Raw genomic sequence first — 17,024 nt, 5'->3', positions numbered from 1 at the left:
CTGAAGGGATTTATTTAGAGGTGTACTTGAGCTCTCAGGTGCTTTACACAATTTTTTAACTTTGAACTGTAAAAATGAAAAAAAAACTTTTTTCCCATGTTGCTTTTGCCAAAAAAATGTTTTCGAAAGCCTAACCAAATTGTTGTGCAATATATCCTGCATACACTGATACCTCATATATGATGGAAAACTAATGTTTGAGCTAACGGCAGGGTTTAGAAGGAAAAGAGTGCTATTTGAATTTTGGAGCACCATTTTGGCTGGAATAGATTGCAGATGCCATGTCACATTTGAAAAGCCCCTGACATACCAAAACCGCAAAAAAACAAAAAGTGACTTCATTAGGGAAACTACTCCTCTTGAGGAATTCATACGATTCATAGAATTGTATAACTTTGCACTGAGTAAAAGTTCTAATTTTTTCTAGTGTAATGTTGCTTTAGCCCCAAGTTTGTAATTTTCAAAAGGGTAAGGAGAAAACAATGTTTTGCACAATTTCTCCAGAGTTCACCAGTACCCCATATGTGGTCAAAATCTACATCTAAGACGGTGGAAATCTCAAAAGGGAAGAATCGCCATATTGCAGGGTAAATTTTGCTGGAATGGTTTGAGGCTGCCATGTCACATTGGCAGAGCCCCTGTGGTGCTGGAAAAGCAGACCACCCCAGAAGAGACCACATTTACAAAGTACACCTCTCAATGAATTCGTCCAGAAGTGCAGTGTGCATATTGACACCACATGTGCCTCACAGAATTTCATACCATTGGTTGGTGAAAAAGAATGATTATATATTTACAGCTACAATGTTTTTAATTTTTATAATGGTTAAAAGGAAAAAAATGGACCACACAGTTTCTCCTTAGTGCGCGAATACTCCCCATGTAATTGGGAACTACTTTTCAGGCACAGTGAAAATCTCAGAACGGAATGAGCTCCATGTTATAGTGTGGATTAATAACTCTTGGAACAGATTTCATAAAAAATAAGACCCATGGACTAACTTTATTAACAACTACACATAACATTTTAAATCTAACCTAGTGCAAATTCTGTTATAAAAGTAATATAACATGACACTTATACAATTAGTTTGATAAGAAAATTGTTGGACTACATCCATATCCTGACATATTATTTGAAAATATTATACTATGGAAATTCTTAATCTGACTGTATGTCATAGTTTTTACTAATTTTAATATTTTATTATTTGTTCATTTCTTTTATTGTATATGTCTATATTATTTGTGGTTGATATAGCATGATGTAATGCTATACAATGTGTTTTATTTTGTTTTTATTATAACTGTTTTATTTACAAATTTGAAAAACTAATAAAAATTATTGAATCAGAAAGTTTTTCCTAATTCTAATCTGAATCTCCTTCCTTTTAGTTTCATCTCATTGCTTCTTGTACTTTCTTGTGCTTATGAAAATAGGGTAGTTCCCTCTGCAATGTGACTACCTTTCAGATATTGGTAAACCGCTATTAAGTCTCCTCACAGCCTTCTCTTTTGCAAACTAAACATTCCCTGTTCTTTTAGCAGGTCTTCATAGTACATGGTTTGCAGACCTTCTACCATCTTGGTTGCTCTTCTCTGGACTTGCTCCAATATATCGATGTCTTTCTTGAATTGGGGCACCCAGAACTGTACACAGTATTCCAGGTGGGGTCTGACCAGGGCAGAGTATAGGGAAATAATTACCTCTCTTGATCTAGATTCAATGCTTGTCTTGATACATCCCAGAATTTTGTTGGTCTTTTTAGCTGCAGCTCCACAATGTTGGCTCATGTTGAATCTGGGATCTTCTATTATGCCTAAATCATTTTTCCTGGTGCTATCACCTAGTTCAATTCCTCCCATACTATATATGCTTTTTACATTTATTTTACCCAGATGTAGGACTTTGCATTTGTCACTGTTAAACACCATTCTGTTCTCCTCGGCCGATTGTTAGAGTGTGTCTAGATCCTTTTGAATACACTCTCTTTCCTCTGTTTTGTTGGTTACTCCTCCTATCTTAGTATCATCTGCAAATTTTCTGATTTTCCCAATAATTCCATTGTCCAGATCATTTATAAAGATATTAAGCAGTACTTAGCCCAGGAGAGAGCCTTGCGGCACCCCGCTTTTCTCTTTCCTGCAGCTCGATGTGTAGCCATTTAGTATTTCTCATTGTGCACGATCATTAAGCCAGTTATGAATCCATCTAACTGATTTTTTGTCAATTCCATACTTAATCATTTTTTCAATGAGGATGTCATGTGATACTTTATTGAATGCCTTACTGAAGTCAAGGTATACTATATCCATGGCATTCCCCTGATCCAACTATTCAGTGAATTTGTTATAGAAGGAAATCAGGCTGGTCTGACAAGTTTTATTGGTTATAAAGCCGTGTTGGTTTTGGTTAATTAATGCCTTCACATTCAGGTACATAAGTAAATTTAATTTGCTCAAAGATTTTTCCAGCTATGGAGGTAAGAAAAAATGCCTGTAATTTCCACGATCCTCCTTTTTCCACTCTTTGTAGATAGGAACCACATTTGCCCTCTTCTAGTCTAGAGGGACCACTCCAGTTGCCGATGATTTATTGAAGATTATGGCAAGTGGTACTATTATTTCCTCAGCTATATCTTTCAAGACTCTAGGGTGTAAATCATCTGGACCTGGGGACTTTGTTTCCTTTAACTTGGCTAAGTGTTCTCCTTCCAATCCTTTGCTTATTTGGACTCCTCCTGACTATCATTTGTATCATGATTATTGTGATGCTTGCCTTGGTTGTTTGGGATAAGACGGATACAAAATACGAATTTAGTACCTCCACCGGCTGCCCCACCATGTTGACTGTTTCACCTTTTTGATTCTGCAGGACTCCAACTGTCATCTTCACTTTTCCTTTGGTTTTAACATACCACCAAAATACTTTTACCTTACTCTTGGCCTCTTTTGCAACCTAATTTTGTGTTCACCTTATCTCCTTTGACGCTTGTCTTGCAGAGTTTGCAAAATGCCATGTATTCTTCCCGAAATATAATCCCCACCTTACACTTGTTATTTGTTTACATTTTCTTTTTTAGCAGGTGATGTAATTTTTTGGTCATCCATATTAGTTTCTTTAGGTCCTTTCGATTATTCTTCCTTTTAGGTATTGCTAGTTCTTGTGCATTAAGAATTTCCTTAAGGAAGATATCCCATCCTTCATGTGCAATTTTGTGCTTAAGAATTATGTGCCATGCAATTCTAACAATCTTTGCCTTTAAGCCCTTGAAGTCTGCTCTTCTAAAGTCAAGCCTTGAAGTCTGTGTCTACTCAGGTCGTCCTCCTCTTGCAACCCCAAAGTCAAGGATAGCATGATCGCTGAGTCCCATTCTCCATGCTACCCTTAGTCCCTTAACCATATTCTCATTGTTTGTTAGGATTAGGTCCAAGATGGCTGTTCCCCTTGTATTTTCTTCTACAAGCTGGGAGGTGAAGTTGTCTGGAAGGCAGGATAAAAATTGGAGGGAGCCTTTACTCTTAGCTGTGAGGGTTTCCTAATGAATGTCTGGGTGTCTGGGTATAACAGGGGTGAGAGGAATTAGCGGCACATCCATCCAAGTTAAAATATCATCTTTTCAAAAATTCATGTAAGACAATGTAGAGTAAAATTATAAAGCCTTACGTGTTTCTAGCGCCAACAGCGCCATTAATCCTATGATTACCATTTATGAAATTTTACTCTGATGGATGTGCCGCTGATTCCTCTCACCCCTGTTATACCTGTAGCTGTACATTGACACCCTCCCTGGGATTGCTGGATGCTGTGAAAATCTTCATTCAACTGGCGTGGTGAGCTCAACTTTATTTCTGTTTGTGTTGAATGTCTGGGTAGTTGAAATCTCCCATGATCACTGTTTCATGTTTTTTTTGAGAATGTGGCCATTTGGTGTGAAAAATTAATCTCACCAATATCCTCTTTTCATCCAAGTGATCTATAATAATAATTAGACCTTTATTTGCCACAGCAATGATTGGGACTCCGTGATCACATTGCTGAGGTGGGAGAGGGAGTGCACTCCCTTTCCCAACCTCCGAAACTCTGCAATCGCTATTGATTGCAGTATTTGGGGGGTTAAACAGCCAGGGACTTTGTAGGCAGTGGCCCTGGCTGTGACAGCTGGAGCTCGACTATCACTTAATCAGAGCTCCTGTGCTCACACAATTCCCAGGACACATCCATTTGTGGGAATGCACTGCAAAATAGGATGTACCAGTACTTCCAATGCCGGGAAGGGGTTAAAGGTATCAACCACTGAGAAGTCTCAAATTATAATATTTTTCTAACTACTGGGTAACATAGTGCAAAGAATTTTCCTGTGTCAAAACTTATAAAATAATTTTTCATATTTTACACCTTTAAAAAAAATAAAATATTTGAAAAAAAATAAAACATTAATACTTTACCTTTATTTCAGTTGTTGAAAGAAAACATCTTGATGACACATTCCCTAATGCAATAACACAGGAAAGCTAGCAGTTCAGCTCAGGGGTTGTGAAATATCTGAGTGGGCCCCTAACCAGGTAATCGTGGTAACAGCTACAGTGGCACAGCCCAATCGTGGGTACAGGGAAACCTCAGCAGATGACCGCACTATTACTGAAAATAAATCTCTTTACAACGACCAACACTGATATTAAAGCTATATGGTGACAATATATTGGTAGATACCAGTCCTGCAGAACATATCAGAGATTACAATGCAGTCATAGATAGTGACTTATAGATGACGTTCTTTCAGATGGAGTCACTCACTTTTCCCGTATTTTCCATCTGGCCCAGACCATCACAACAACTTCTCCAGCCACCATTCAATTGCAGAGTTTACAACAAAGACACATCTGACTTCTCACATTTCCAGCACTGTCCCCATCTTTTCCCAACTTACCTAAACACTACATGTTACTGACACGCCAACGATGAGCTGCTGCTGCTGTATGTGTCCATATTACTGCACCTGCACAAAAACAGTGCTCTTGTTAGTGTCCGACATAATAATGCAACCACTGTGCTCCTTACATGACAATAATGCCTCATATATGCCCTTTTGATGGTAAAATTGCTCTCTAGAAAATATTAACGCCCTGTGCAAATGCCCTAGAAAAGTGTCCACATTTTGCCCTTAGAAAGTAATAATGCTCCATGAGCATCTTTGACGGTCACAATACTCTGAGTCCACTACTAGGACACTGCTTCTGATTCTACATATTTCCCCCAGCTAAAATAATAAAGCCTATACTCACCTCCCGTATCGGTGCCCTTCAGCAGTGTTCGGGGTAACGGTGCCAGGGCTTACATAGAGCTGTGATGTCAAGTGAGCCCCATATCCAATCAGCTCCAACTTCTGTCTCCCCGCCTTCGGACTAAACAAGTTAATCAACAGGAAGTGAGTGTTGCAGCTGCACTCACTTCCTATTGATTGCTCATTTGGTCCAAAGGCGAGGAGAAGGTAGCTGATTGGATACTGGGTTTGCGTGAGCCCTGGCACTGCGAGCGCAGAATCGCTGAAGGGCTTTATTATTTTACCTGGGGAAAACGTGGAATAAGAAGGGCTGGTTCTGGTAGTGGACAACTCCTTTAAGTGTCAACTTAATATTTAATTATGACCCCCTAGGTCATCCCCATGTAAAGATCTCCTATACACAGTATTATGGAACCACAGCTCCACATACACAGTATAATAGCCAGCAGCTCCCCTCTACACAAAATGATGCCCCTATACATAGTATGATGGGCCCATAGCTCCCCCAAAACAATGGTCTACACACTGTATAATAGCCATATATTATCTGACAAACTGTTTAATGGTCCCCAAGTAGCTCCCACAGTGTATAATGGCCCCTGTATTTGCTCCTACGCTGTATTATGACCACCGCATAAGCTCCCATGCTCTATAATGACCCCACCGAAACTCCCACACTATATAGTGACTCCCACATTAGCTCCTGCACTGTATAATGGCCCCCTCATTAGCTCATAGTCTGTATAATGGCCCCATCATTAGCTCCCATACTGTATAATGACCACCACATTATCTCCCATACTGTATAAGGGCCCCCACAGTACTACCTACAATGTATCAGGGCCCCCCACAATGTATAAGGACCCCCACAGTGCTGCCTACAACATATCAGGGTCCCTCCACACTGTATTAGGATCCCCCATACTTTATGATGCCCCACAGTCCTATCACACATTTAAATAAAAATGAAACATCATATACACCTACAATAGCCCTCAGCCCAGTAGACCACTGCGCAACCAGCTCTGTCCTCACCTATTGTACCATCACCCATTCCCTGTAGACTGTGAGCCCTCGCGGGCAGGGTCCTCTCTCCTCCTATACCAGTCTGTCTTGTACTGTTAATGATTGTTGTACGTATACCCTCTTTCACTTGTAAAGCGCCATGGAATAAATGGCGCTATAATAATAAATAATAATAATAATAATAAAATACACACCCAATCCAGGATCTAGGAGCCTGGTTGGTCCAGCGCGGGCGGATCATTGTGCTGTCATTGCACGCACAAGACATCAGAGTCCTGTCACGGCATGATGATGTCACTGTGCTGGGACTCTGACAATCTGTGCATGCGCAGGAGCCATCATCCAGTTGTTCTGTAGACCGCAGGCTTAAAGAGGCCTGCGGTCTATAGATCAGAGAACGGCAGTGCAGGGAGATCATGTCTCCCTAGTCTACCACGTAGAGTAACTTTATATGGCACTGTACACACCGATATAGTTAACAGTTGCAGTAGCTCCGGCATACCTCCCAACCGTCCCGGATACAGCGGGACAGTCCCTCTTCTGAGCCTTTGATCCCGGGTCCCGCCCGTGAGGCTGTTTATCCCGGCTCCACCCACCCACTGTAGCCCCGCCTCGCTGTTTCTCCCTTCTATTCATTACAGAGCCGAGCGCGCACCTACTCCTGTGACTGCTGCTGAGGTATGAATCACCCCCTGCAGCAGAGCGACCCCCCCCTGCAGCAGAGCCCCCCCCCCTGCACCAGAGCCGACCCCCCCAGTCCCGGAGCCTGCGTTTGTCTGCAGCTGTTCTCTCTGATTCCCCGTGTGCGGCTTCTCACTGCTGCAGACACGCGGGGAGTCAGGACGCTGAGGAGACCGTGCAATCAGCACTTCTCTCTCCTGCAGATAGCACTGGCCAGTAATAACCTATGCAGAGTGGCATCTGCAGGCTTCTATTAGCTTACCGATCAGTGGTCTCCTGCCTGTGGAGCAGAGCTGCTGGGTCCTAGCTTCCCAACAGCTTCAGCTCTGCTTTATCCTTGCTCCTCTACCAGTTAAAGGGAACATGGCAGCAGAAATTTCACAATAAAAGTAAAAGATTCCCCTCTGCAGCTCCTGGGCTGCTTCTAGAAAGGTTCCTGTTGTTATTGTGCCCCCTTTGAGACCTACAAAAATACTTTATGAAGTCTTACCTTTTTGTATGCAAATGTGTTTTTATGGTCACGGGGGCGGGCTGTCTGGCGTCCGTTATTCCCCCTCCTGCCGCTTTACGCAGTCCCCCATTACTCATTTACATACACAAGGACGCCTTCCTCATGTAACTGTCCTCCCGAAGTTTTGCGCATGTGAACGCTTTTTCAGGTGATTGCGCAGGCACGAGATTATGGGCGGCGCTGTGATTGTCATCAGCAGCGTTAACCAAGTACCCGCCCATAATCTCGTGCCCGCACTTTTCCCTCTGACTCCACCGTTATGCGCAAGTGCTGGCCATATGAACCATGTTACCTATTACTGCTTGCACGAGATTATGGGCGGGTACTTGGATGACTTTGCTGATGACAATCACAGCGCCGCCCATAATCTCGCGCCCATGGTAATAGGTAACGTGGTTCATATGGCCAGTGCTTGCGCATAACGGTGGAGGCAGAGTGAGAAGCGTGGGCACGAGATTATGGGTGGGTACTTGGATGACGCTGCTGATGACAATCACAGTGCCGCCCATAATCTCGCGCCCATGGTAATAGGTAACGTGGTTCATATGGCCAGTGCTTGCGCATAACGGTGGAGGCAGAGTGAGAAGCGCGGGCACGAGATTATGGGCAGGTACTTGGATGACGCTGCTGATGACAATCACAGCGCCGCCCATAATCTCGCGCCCATGGTAATAGGTAACGTGGTTCATATGGCCAGTGCTTGCGCATAACGGTGGAGGCAGAGTGAGAAGCGTGGGCACGAGATTATGGGCAGGTACTTGGATGACGCTGCTGATGACAATCACAGCGCCGCCCATAATCTCGCGCCCATGGTAATAGGTAACGTGGTTCATATGGCCAGTGCTTGCGCATAACGGTGGAGGCAGAGTGAGAAGCGTGGGCACGAGATTATGGGCAGGTACTTGGATGACGCTGCTGATGACAATCACAGCGCCGCCCATAATCTCGCGCCCATGGTAATAGGTAACGTGGTTCATATGGCCAGTGCTTGCGCATAACGGTGGAGGCAGAGTGAGAAGCGCGGGCACAAGATTATGGGCAGGTACTTGGATGACGCTGCTGATGACAATCACAGCGCCGCCCATAATCTCGCGCCTGCGCAATCACCTCAAAAGCGTTCACACTTTGCACAGTGCTTACTCCCGCGAGAGTGGCACTGGGCATGCACAAAACTTCAGGAAGACAGTTACATGAGGAAGGCGTCCTCATGTATGGAAATGAGCAATGGGGGACGGCGTACAACGGCAGGAGGGGGAATAACGGACGCCAGGCAGCCCGCCCCCGTGACCATAAAAACAGATTTGCATACAAAAAGGTAAGACTTCATAAAGTATTATTTTAAGTCTCAAAGTGGGCACAATAACAACAGGAACCTTTCCAGAATTCATCCCAGGAGCTGCAGAGGGGAATCTTTTATTTTTTTTGCTAAATTTCTGGTGACAGTTTCCCTTTAAAGGGAACCTATCAGGTGCAATCTGCAGTCAGAGCCAGGAGCAGTTCTGGGTGTATATTGCTAATCCCTCCCTAACTGTCCCTGTATACACTAGCATAGATAAAGGCATCTATAGAAAAAGTATTTTTAAAGAGCTTATATCTTATGCTAATTAGCGCGGGGACTAGTCCCAAGGGCGTTACTTCACTTGGCTAGTCGGCTCACATAGCGTGTTAGTACTCACACAGGGGCGTAATAACATGCTAACATGCTATGCGAGCCGACTAGCCAAGTGAAGTAACGCCCTTGTGACTAGTCCCCGCGCTCATTAGCATAAGATATAAGATCTTTAAAAATATTTGTTCTTGATCTCTTTATCTATGCTAGTGTATACAGGGACGGTTAGGCAGGGATTAGCAATATGTACCCAGAACTGCTCCTGGCTCTGAGTGCAGATTGCACCTGACAGGTTCACTTTAAAGGGAACCTGTCACCAGATTTGGGGCCTATAAGCTGCGGCCACCACCAGCGGGATCTTATGTACACATTCTAACATGCTGCATACCTCCCAACCGTCCCGGATACAGCGGGACTTTCACGCTTTACGTTGTTTGTCCCGTTGCCACGGGCGGGACGGCCGGCTCCCGGGCTCCGCCCACCCACTCTCTCTCCGCCTCCCTGCTTTTCCCTCCTACCATCCTAGTAGACGTGGCATAGAGAGGAGCGCTGCCTGTGCTGCTGCTGGTACAGTAAACTAATCTCCCCAGCGCTGATTTCCCTCCCCCCTCACCCCCGGCCGGAGCCTGTCTGTGCGGTCGGCCGGCCGCCTGTCTGTGCGGTCGGCCCGCCACCTGTCTGTGCGGGCGCCCCCCTGCCGCCTGTCTGTGCGGGCGCGCCCCGCCGCCTGTCTGTGCGGGCGGCCCGCCGCCTCATTCTGCGGGCGGCCGGCCGCCTCTCTCTGCGGGCGGCTGGCCGCCTCTCTGTGCGGGCGGCCCGCCGCCTGTCTGTGAAGGCGGCCGGCCGCCTGTCTGTGAAGGCGACCGGCCGCCTCACTGTGGCTGCCTGCGTGTCCGTGCTGGAGGCCCGCCGGCTGCCTGCGTGTCCGTGCTGGAGGCCCGCCGGCTGCCTGCGTGTCCGTGCTGGAGGCCCGCCGGCTGCCTGCGTGTCCGTGCTGGAGGCCCGCCGGCTGCCTGCGTGTCCGTGCTGGAGGCCCGCCGGCTGCCTGCGTGTTTGTGCTGAATGGGTGTGGATGGGGAGTGGATATGGGCGTGACTGTGAAATGGGTGTGGTTAGGGGGCGTGGCCTAAAAATTTGCCGCGGCGCGCTACGCGCGCCGCAAACTTTATCCCTCTTTTCCTTCTTTAAAAGTTGGGAGGTATGGCTCCGGGTGGGCCCCTCTGATCGCGGTGCCTGGGGTGACTGATCCTTCTGCCCCCCCGGTAGCTACGCTGTTGTGTATAAGGCTTTCTCGGAGACCACTGGAAAAGTCCTGTTGACAAGTTGTTTCTAATGACAAATTCAGCATTACCACATCTGAGGGAATATAAAAATAGAATATTATATACAGATTAATATATCAGTAAACTCTCTTTCTCCAAACAGCATCAGAATGGCTGTTGTTAGAGATCTCCTGTATGACATGTGTACACTGCTGTAGTGAATGTTGTGGGACTCCCCCCTCCACCCCCTCCTCTCAGCTGCATGGCTGACTGCTTCTGAATTCTGGGAAATCCTTAATAAGGTTTTTAGTGGGAAGAAGGCAGGGAGACGCCATGGTGTCTGAGCCGGACATAAGAGACGCCAGGGAGAGTGGTCTGTGTCCTGATCCCACCCAGTGTTTCCTGAAAGGAGGGAGAGTGTGATGGAGAGAGAAGGCGGGAAGACTCAGATGCAAAGAGATTCTGCTAGTGATGTGGAAAAAAACCCCAAACACTTTCTGCCTTGCTTTATGGGTTGTGACCCTACATAACAGAGCCTATACATCTCCATCATGTTTTGTGTATAGGAAATGTAACCATATAATAGGCATAGATGTTTTCCTATGTATATCTCCTGTCTCCAGTCAGTCTCTGGGAAACAAAGCTCCATATACAGTGCTTAGGAGAGCCCACGTCCCCAAATAATAGTGCCAATGTTTCTATTTGGCTGAAGTACAATACTAGAGAATGACATCAGTAGTGCAGTCACAGGCTTAGACCATCCTTCGGTGTGTGCCGTGGTCACATGACGGTTACTTTATTTTCACCTTTTGTGTCCCCCACTTCTTCATAGATTGTAAGTGACTCGCCCCAGGGCTATGGGGTCCCGGGCCATATATTTACGGGGACAGTTCACTGGGTGGTCGTTGCCCGGTTCCGTGACTCTGGGGGTCGCTTGAAGGGGGTTATGTACAGGGGATAAAATAGTAATAGTAATAATATTTATTCATTTATATAGCGCTATTAATTCCACAGTGCTTTACACACATTGGCATATATAAAGTTTTTGTCGTGACGCCACTTGCGGGTTGCGGCTTTGGAAATGGATCCGCTGCTGCACAGTTTCTCACCACTGGAGCTGATGTTGTTGGGCCCTCCGCAAGTAGGGCCAGGGCCCCAGGGGGTAGGTGATAGAGTTAGGTGCAGAAATAAAGTAGGCCACACAAGGGATTGCAGTGTAACTGGTTTCTTTACTCACAGCATTGTGATGGCTGGTAAGGCCTCTTTCACACATCCGGTTTTCGCCGTCAGGCACAATCCGGCAAATTGTGGATAAAATGGATCCGGCGTCTGTGTTATTCCCCATAGCCTTGTATTAGCGCCGGATGGCCTTGCGTTGCATGCGGTGTCCGCCGGATCCGGCGAAATTTCTTTGTCCGAATGCCGGAAAGGACGCAGTATGGAACGTTTTTGTCTCCGGCAAAAAATCGGACTACGCCATCCGGCATGTTGTATAATGGAAGCATATGGGCACCTGATCCGTCGTCATCCGGCATATGACGGAATCCAACGACGGATCAGTTTTTTTGAACTGAGCATGCTCAGTATCACAACGGATCAGTCAAAAAACAGAAGGAACGCACGGAAAAAACTGATGTGACAGATCCGCTTTTTCACCGCATCCGTCTCATCAGTTTTTTCGCCGGATCGTGCCTGATGGCAAAAAGTGGGTGTGAAAGCAACCTAACCCGAAGAAGGCTGGTCCTCACCACTGGTCCCCTTAGTCCCAATGCCGGTGTGGTAACCTGGTGGCTTCTTGGTGGGTTGGTGGGTCCCTGTGGCTTGGAGCATCTGTGGGTCCCCTCCTGGTAGCCTTTCAGTCTTTAGTCCGTACGGCGGCAGTTTGAACCCTGTAGGGTCGGTGTTCTGGTCCGGTCCCTGGGTCTCCCGTCACTGCTGGTGCCCCCGGACTGTACGGTCAGTGAGGTCCTGGATGGTCCCCTCACTGTGCAGATTTTATCAAGTCTGCCTGGAGCGTTTGCCTGACCTAGGGCTCTGTACTTCATCAGTGCTATGGCTCCGACAGTAATCCACCATACTCCTTCGGCAACCACACGCCTATGTCTGACAGGTCACTGTTACACACTCTTGTCAGTACGGTTACGTCCGTCTCCTTTCACTTCCACTTACTGACTGTCTGACCCCTTCTCCTCTGGATATCGTCTAGTGGACAAAATCGGCTCCACCCCTAAGTGGCCATCCATTGGGTCCAACCCTAGTCTGTCACCAGTCTTTGGGGAAGGCAAAAACAGGGATTATATGTGTAGTGCCCCTGCGGTCATGCTACTAAGATCTGCAACCTGGTTCCTGGAGTCCTAGCTCTGGCTAAACCCGCACACACCTAAAACACTCACACAACCCTGAACCACAAGAGGGTTGGCCGTCCTATGGTGTAAATCTTGTCCAGGAAGTGTAGGTTGCCTAGGAGGTATAAATGCAACCCTCCTGTAGCTAGGTCCCTAGAGGGAAGGGGAAGGGTTGGTGAGTGAAGTGGAGGAGAAAATCAGACAAGTCCAGACAGAGAGAGAGAAGGAAAAGGAAGCAGGAGGACACCCGGCTGGGTGTCAGGTCTGGGGGCGAGGTCTGAGGATCGATCGCACGATGCCAATGTGAGAAGAAGCTGGCTGCGGGGTCTACAGGGGACTCTGACAGAGCTGTGCAAGAGAAGTGCACGGAGGGGGCCTTAGCCAGGCTACACAGACAGAGCCGGGACAAAGGGAACCAGGAATCTGTCCCCAGCACCAGGGGAGTGTAACCTGTGAGTAAATCATCAGTAAAGATAAAGATTGTTGTATGTATACCCTCTTTCACTGTAAAGCGCCATGGAATAAATGGCGCTATAATAATAAATAATAATAATAATAATAATGACTCCCTGTTCCACTCGGACTTTGCCTGTTTGCATTCCTTTCAGGCTGCACCTCATCCAGCACCTAGAGGACACTGGGGTTTACCCTACCTGCGGAGGGGGTTAACACACTCGCTGCTGATTCCATCAGCCCCAGTCCTTCATAAGCAGCAGCGGCGGCACCTGTTTCCTTGCCGCACTACCGCAGGTGGCGTCACGAACATTAACTTTATTATCCCTTGTAAATAGCCCCTGCCATTTCATTAAGCGTTCCCACGGCACAGGATCGGGCAACGGCCACCAGAGTGACATTCCCATTTGTTACTGCCCGGGACCGAGTACCCCCTTCCCTGGGCAACACATATGCATGTTTTGGTGTTACTGGCACTGGTCTGCTGGGTTCCTGGTAGTAAGCCCTGTATCTTTGACAGGATGCAGTACCTTGTAGCTCCTGATGACTTCATGATGATGGCGCTACATAAGCATGCGAGCAGAGTACGTGTCGCGGGTGGAGGAGGGGACGCTGCGCTCTCCCACTGCTCGGGTCCGGCCGCTGCTGCTGCGGCTGCTCGGTGGTGGCTCGAGCGGTGGGCCGGATCCTGGGGACTCGAGCGGCGCTCCTCGCCCGTGAGTGAAAAGGGGGGGATTGGATTGATTGTAGGGATTTGTTATTGTCCGTGACGCCACCCACGGCTGTGGTGATAATGGTGACACCACCGCTGCTCTGGACGGGGATCCCGGGAGCGGTGACAGGGAGCAGCTTTGTTTTTAGTTCTCCCCTCCGTGGGTAGGGGGTTGGTTGTCCCGGGGCCCGGTGATGGGGTAGGGATGGATGGCAGGCGGGTTACGGGGCCTGGTGAGGTGCAGGGTCGCAGGGGCAGCGCTGTGCCGCACGGCACGGTGGTACTCACTCAGCCCAATGATGAAGACACAGTTCTCGGTAAAACACTCGGCTGGATGGACGGGTCCCACAGACGGCTGCGGTGTTGTTTCTCCTGGCAGGTTGATGGTGACTGCCTTTCCCTGCACCTAAGTACGGTTGATGGTTCCGATGGGTTCCCACCGGTAACCCGCTCCCGAGCTTGGATATGGGCTGGAGGAGCCCCTCTTTGCCCGCAGGCGCTGGCCCTGAGAAACGGTTGCCTTGGCGGTGGCGGTGTCTCCCTCTGTTGGTTGGACTGTTGCCTTCTGTCGGGACTTGACTGTTTGGAAACCCAGGAGGTCCCCTTCACTAACGGATTCGGCAAATTCACGGCGACTCCTAGCCTTGCCGGGGTCCGAAAAGCCCCTGCCAGGTGGTGCTGGCTTCTCTTTGTGTACCGGTCTGGTACCGCCGGGCCACCGCCCGTCCACGGTCCTTACGGTAACTCGGATAGGCCACTCCTGCAGACGGTCACCACCGTCTGCCAACCTTGCTGATCTGTCCGGGCCACACACCCGGACCAACTTCAGGCTGCTCAACTACTACTTCCTTCTGCTCACTTTCACTTCCAAACTCTATCTGCCTGGTTTTCCCGCCTCCAGGACTGTGAACTCCTCGGTGGGCGGGACCAACCGCCTGGCCCACCCCCTGGTGTGATCATCAGCCCCTGGAGGAAGGCAACAAGGGTTTTGTGTCTGACTTCGGTGTGCTTGCTGGGAGTGTGGGGTGTGTGGGTGTTGTGCTCTGTGGCCCCTGGCTTGTCCAGGGCGCCACATATGCACTCCACCTGATATGAGCTGATATGAGCTGGACTATGTGTCACTCTGTTACTCTGTATCTAGTTTGCACAAGTATCCTCTGAATTGTAAACTTCTGCAGAATATGTTGGTGCTATATAAATAAAAATAATAATAATATTACTTGAAAAAGCTTGTCACAATGGAAAAACTAATTCCCAGGTTCTAAAAGGTTGTCATACACATTAGATGAGTATGGGATAGCTATCTTGGCACACTTTGCACAGGGCTCCTGTGTTCTCTATGAGGGAGCCGCTGTCAGTAACTTCTCCAAGGAAAATTAAAGAATCTTCTATTGAAATTCAACAGTCCAGATCCTTAAAGTCCCCAACATCAACTTTTGAGAGAGAGTTGGCCGATATTGGAGGGTGGAGGGGTGTTGGACAACTTTAGTCTGTGTACGAGGCCTGTACATTACACTTTGCTGTACACTTTTTGGGAAAAGGTTTTCAAATGGCAATAAAATAGTTTAAACATATAACCTAAAAGTTCTACAGGTGGTCCGAAACATGCAGCGCCCTGAAATACACGTCAGTGATGTTTGTTTCGGGTGCTGGGCTGGTCTTGATTCTGTCTGCTTTCTACGTTATAAGTAGAGCTCACAGAAAAGCGGGATCGGTGGGTCTCTGCTGAATTTTTGAAAAAACCCTGATCCGGTCCGAAATCTGGTACCCATGTAAGTCTATGGGAACCAGAGTCCGGAGATTAAAAATGTTGGTAGAAGGGATAGGGGGGTAAGAGTGCGCACAGTGTACTCACTGAACCTCCGTCATGGCGGCAAGCTACTTCCAGGTAACACTTTCCCTTCCGGAGCTGACAACGCTAATTGAATATTCACTCTTTCTTCACCCACTGGCGCGTGTAATTGGTTGCAGTTAGATACACCCCCACCCTGAGTGTCAGCGTGTCAGCTGACTGCAACTAATCACAGGCCAGTGAGCAGGGAAAGCAGTGCAGCTGTCTACGGGTCTGTATAGTGGTATATAATTAAAATAAATGAATAAATAAAAGAATCAGTGAAGGGTCCCCATATCTTGATACCAGCACATATAAAGCCCACAGCTGCAGCCCCCCGCTGTCGGGCTTTATCATGGTTGTGTATCAGAATAATGTAGCACCCAGGGATATGGGGTACTCGGTTCCGGGCAGTGTCTCTATTGGGAGTGTCACAGTGGTGGCAGTTCCCAGTTCCGTGCCCTGGGCCCTTTTTGTAATGGGGGGATATTTACAGGGGATTTGTGAATAAAGTTATTTGTGACGCCACTTGCGGTGATGCGGCTAAGTGTAGGGAGCCGCCGCTGTACATTTTGCTGGGGCTGATATAATGTGCAGCTTAAGTGTAGTTCTTTCCCACTAAAAAAGTGTCCTTAGTTTACCCTCCCGACTCGTTTTTTCCACCTGTAACAGGGGACTTCTCCAGGAAGTTAAGATAATTAATAATGAGGACAATAGAATAAGGTTCCAACAGATAAAAAAAACTCCTTATGAATTCAGAGAGGGTCATGTAAATAGGTGCCTATAATAACAAGAGACACAATATAAATCATCAGAGTGCTGCAGAAAAGAGATGAGATCTAAGGGGTACTTTGCACGTTGCGACATCGCTACTGCGATATAGTCAGGGTCAAATCGAAAGTGACGCACATCCGGCGCCAGTAACGACGTAGATGCACCGTTAAGCGATCGCAAAAGCGTCGAAAATCGGTGATCTGTGTAGTGTCGGACATTTCCATAATGACGCACCAATAGGAGATACGATGTTGTTCCTCGTTCCTGCGGTAGCACACATCGCTGTGTGTGAAGCCGCAGGAGCGAGGAACATCTCCTTACCTGCCTCCACCAGCAATGCGCAAGGAAGAGGGTGGGCGGGATGTTTACGTCCCGCTCATCTCCGCCCCTCCGCTTCTATTGGCCGCCTGCCGTGTGACGTTGCTGTGACGTTGCACGACCCGCCCCCTTAGGAAGGAGGCGGGTCGCCGGCCAGAGCGATGTCGCAGGGCCTGTAAGTGCGTGTGAAGCTGCCGTAGCGATAATGTTCGCTACG

General features: G+C 47.7%; 1 long non-coding RNA gene across 1 annotated transcript in view; it reads right to left on the bottom strand.

Annotated features, from left to right (window-relative positions):
• LOC142289980 (uncharacterized) overlaps window positions 1-6,563 on the bottom strand; it is a 38,304-nt gene extending 31,741 nt beyond the window's left edge. The window contains exons 1-2 of the long non-coding RNA XR_012750194.1: window positions 6,506-6,563; window positions 4,932-5,000 (exon numbers count right to left, since the gene is read on the bottom strand). This is a non-coding gene — a long non-coding RNA (uncharacterized LOC142289980). The remainder of the gene's footprint in view (window positions 1-4,931; window positions 5,001-6,505) is intronic.
• Window positions 6,564-17,024: the final 10,461 nt, after the last annotated feature.

Source organism: Anomaloglossus baeobatrachus, chromosome 2 (assembly GCF_048569485.1).
Source record: "Anomaloglossus baeobatrachus isolate aAnoBae1 chromosome 2, aAnoBae1.hap1, whole genome shotgun sequence".
Taxonomy (NCBI): Eukaryota; Metazoa; Chordata; class Amphibia; order Anura; family Aromobatidae; genus Anomaloglossus; species Anomaloglossus baeobatrachus.
The sequence above is the reverse complement of the archived record's forward strand: the minus strand, read 5'-3'. Positions and strand labels throughout refer to the sequence as shown.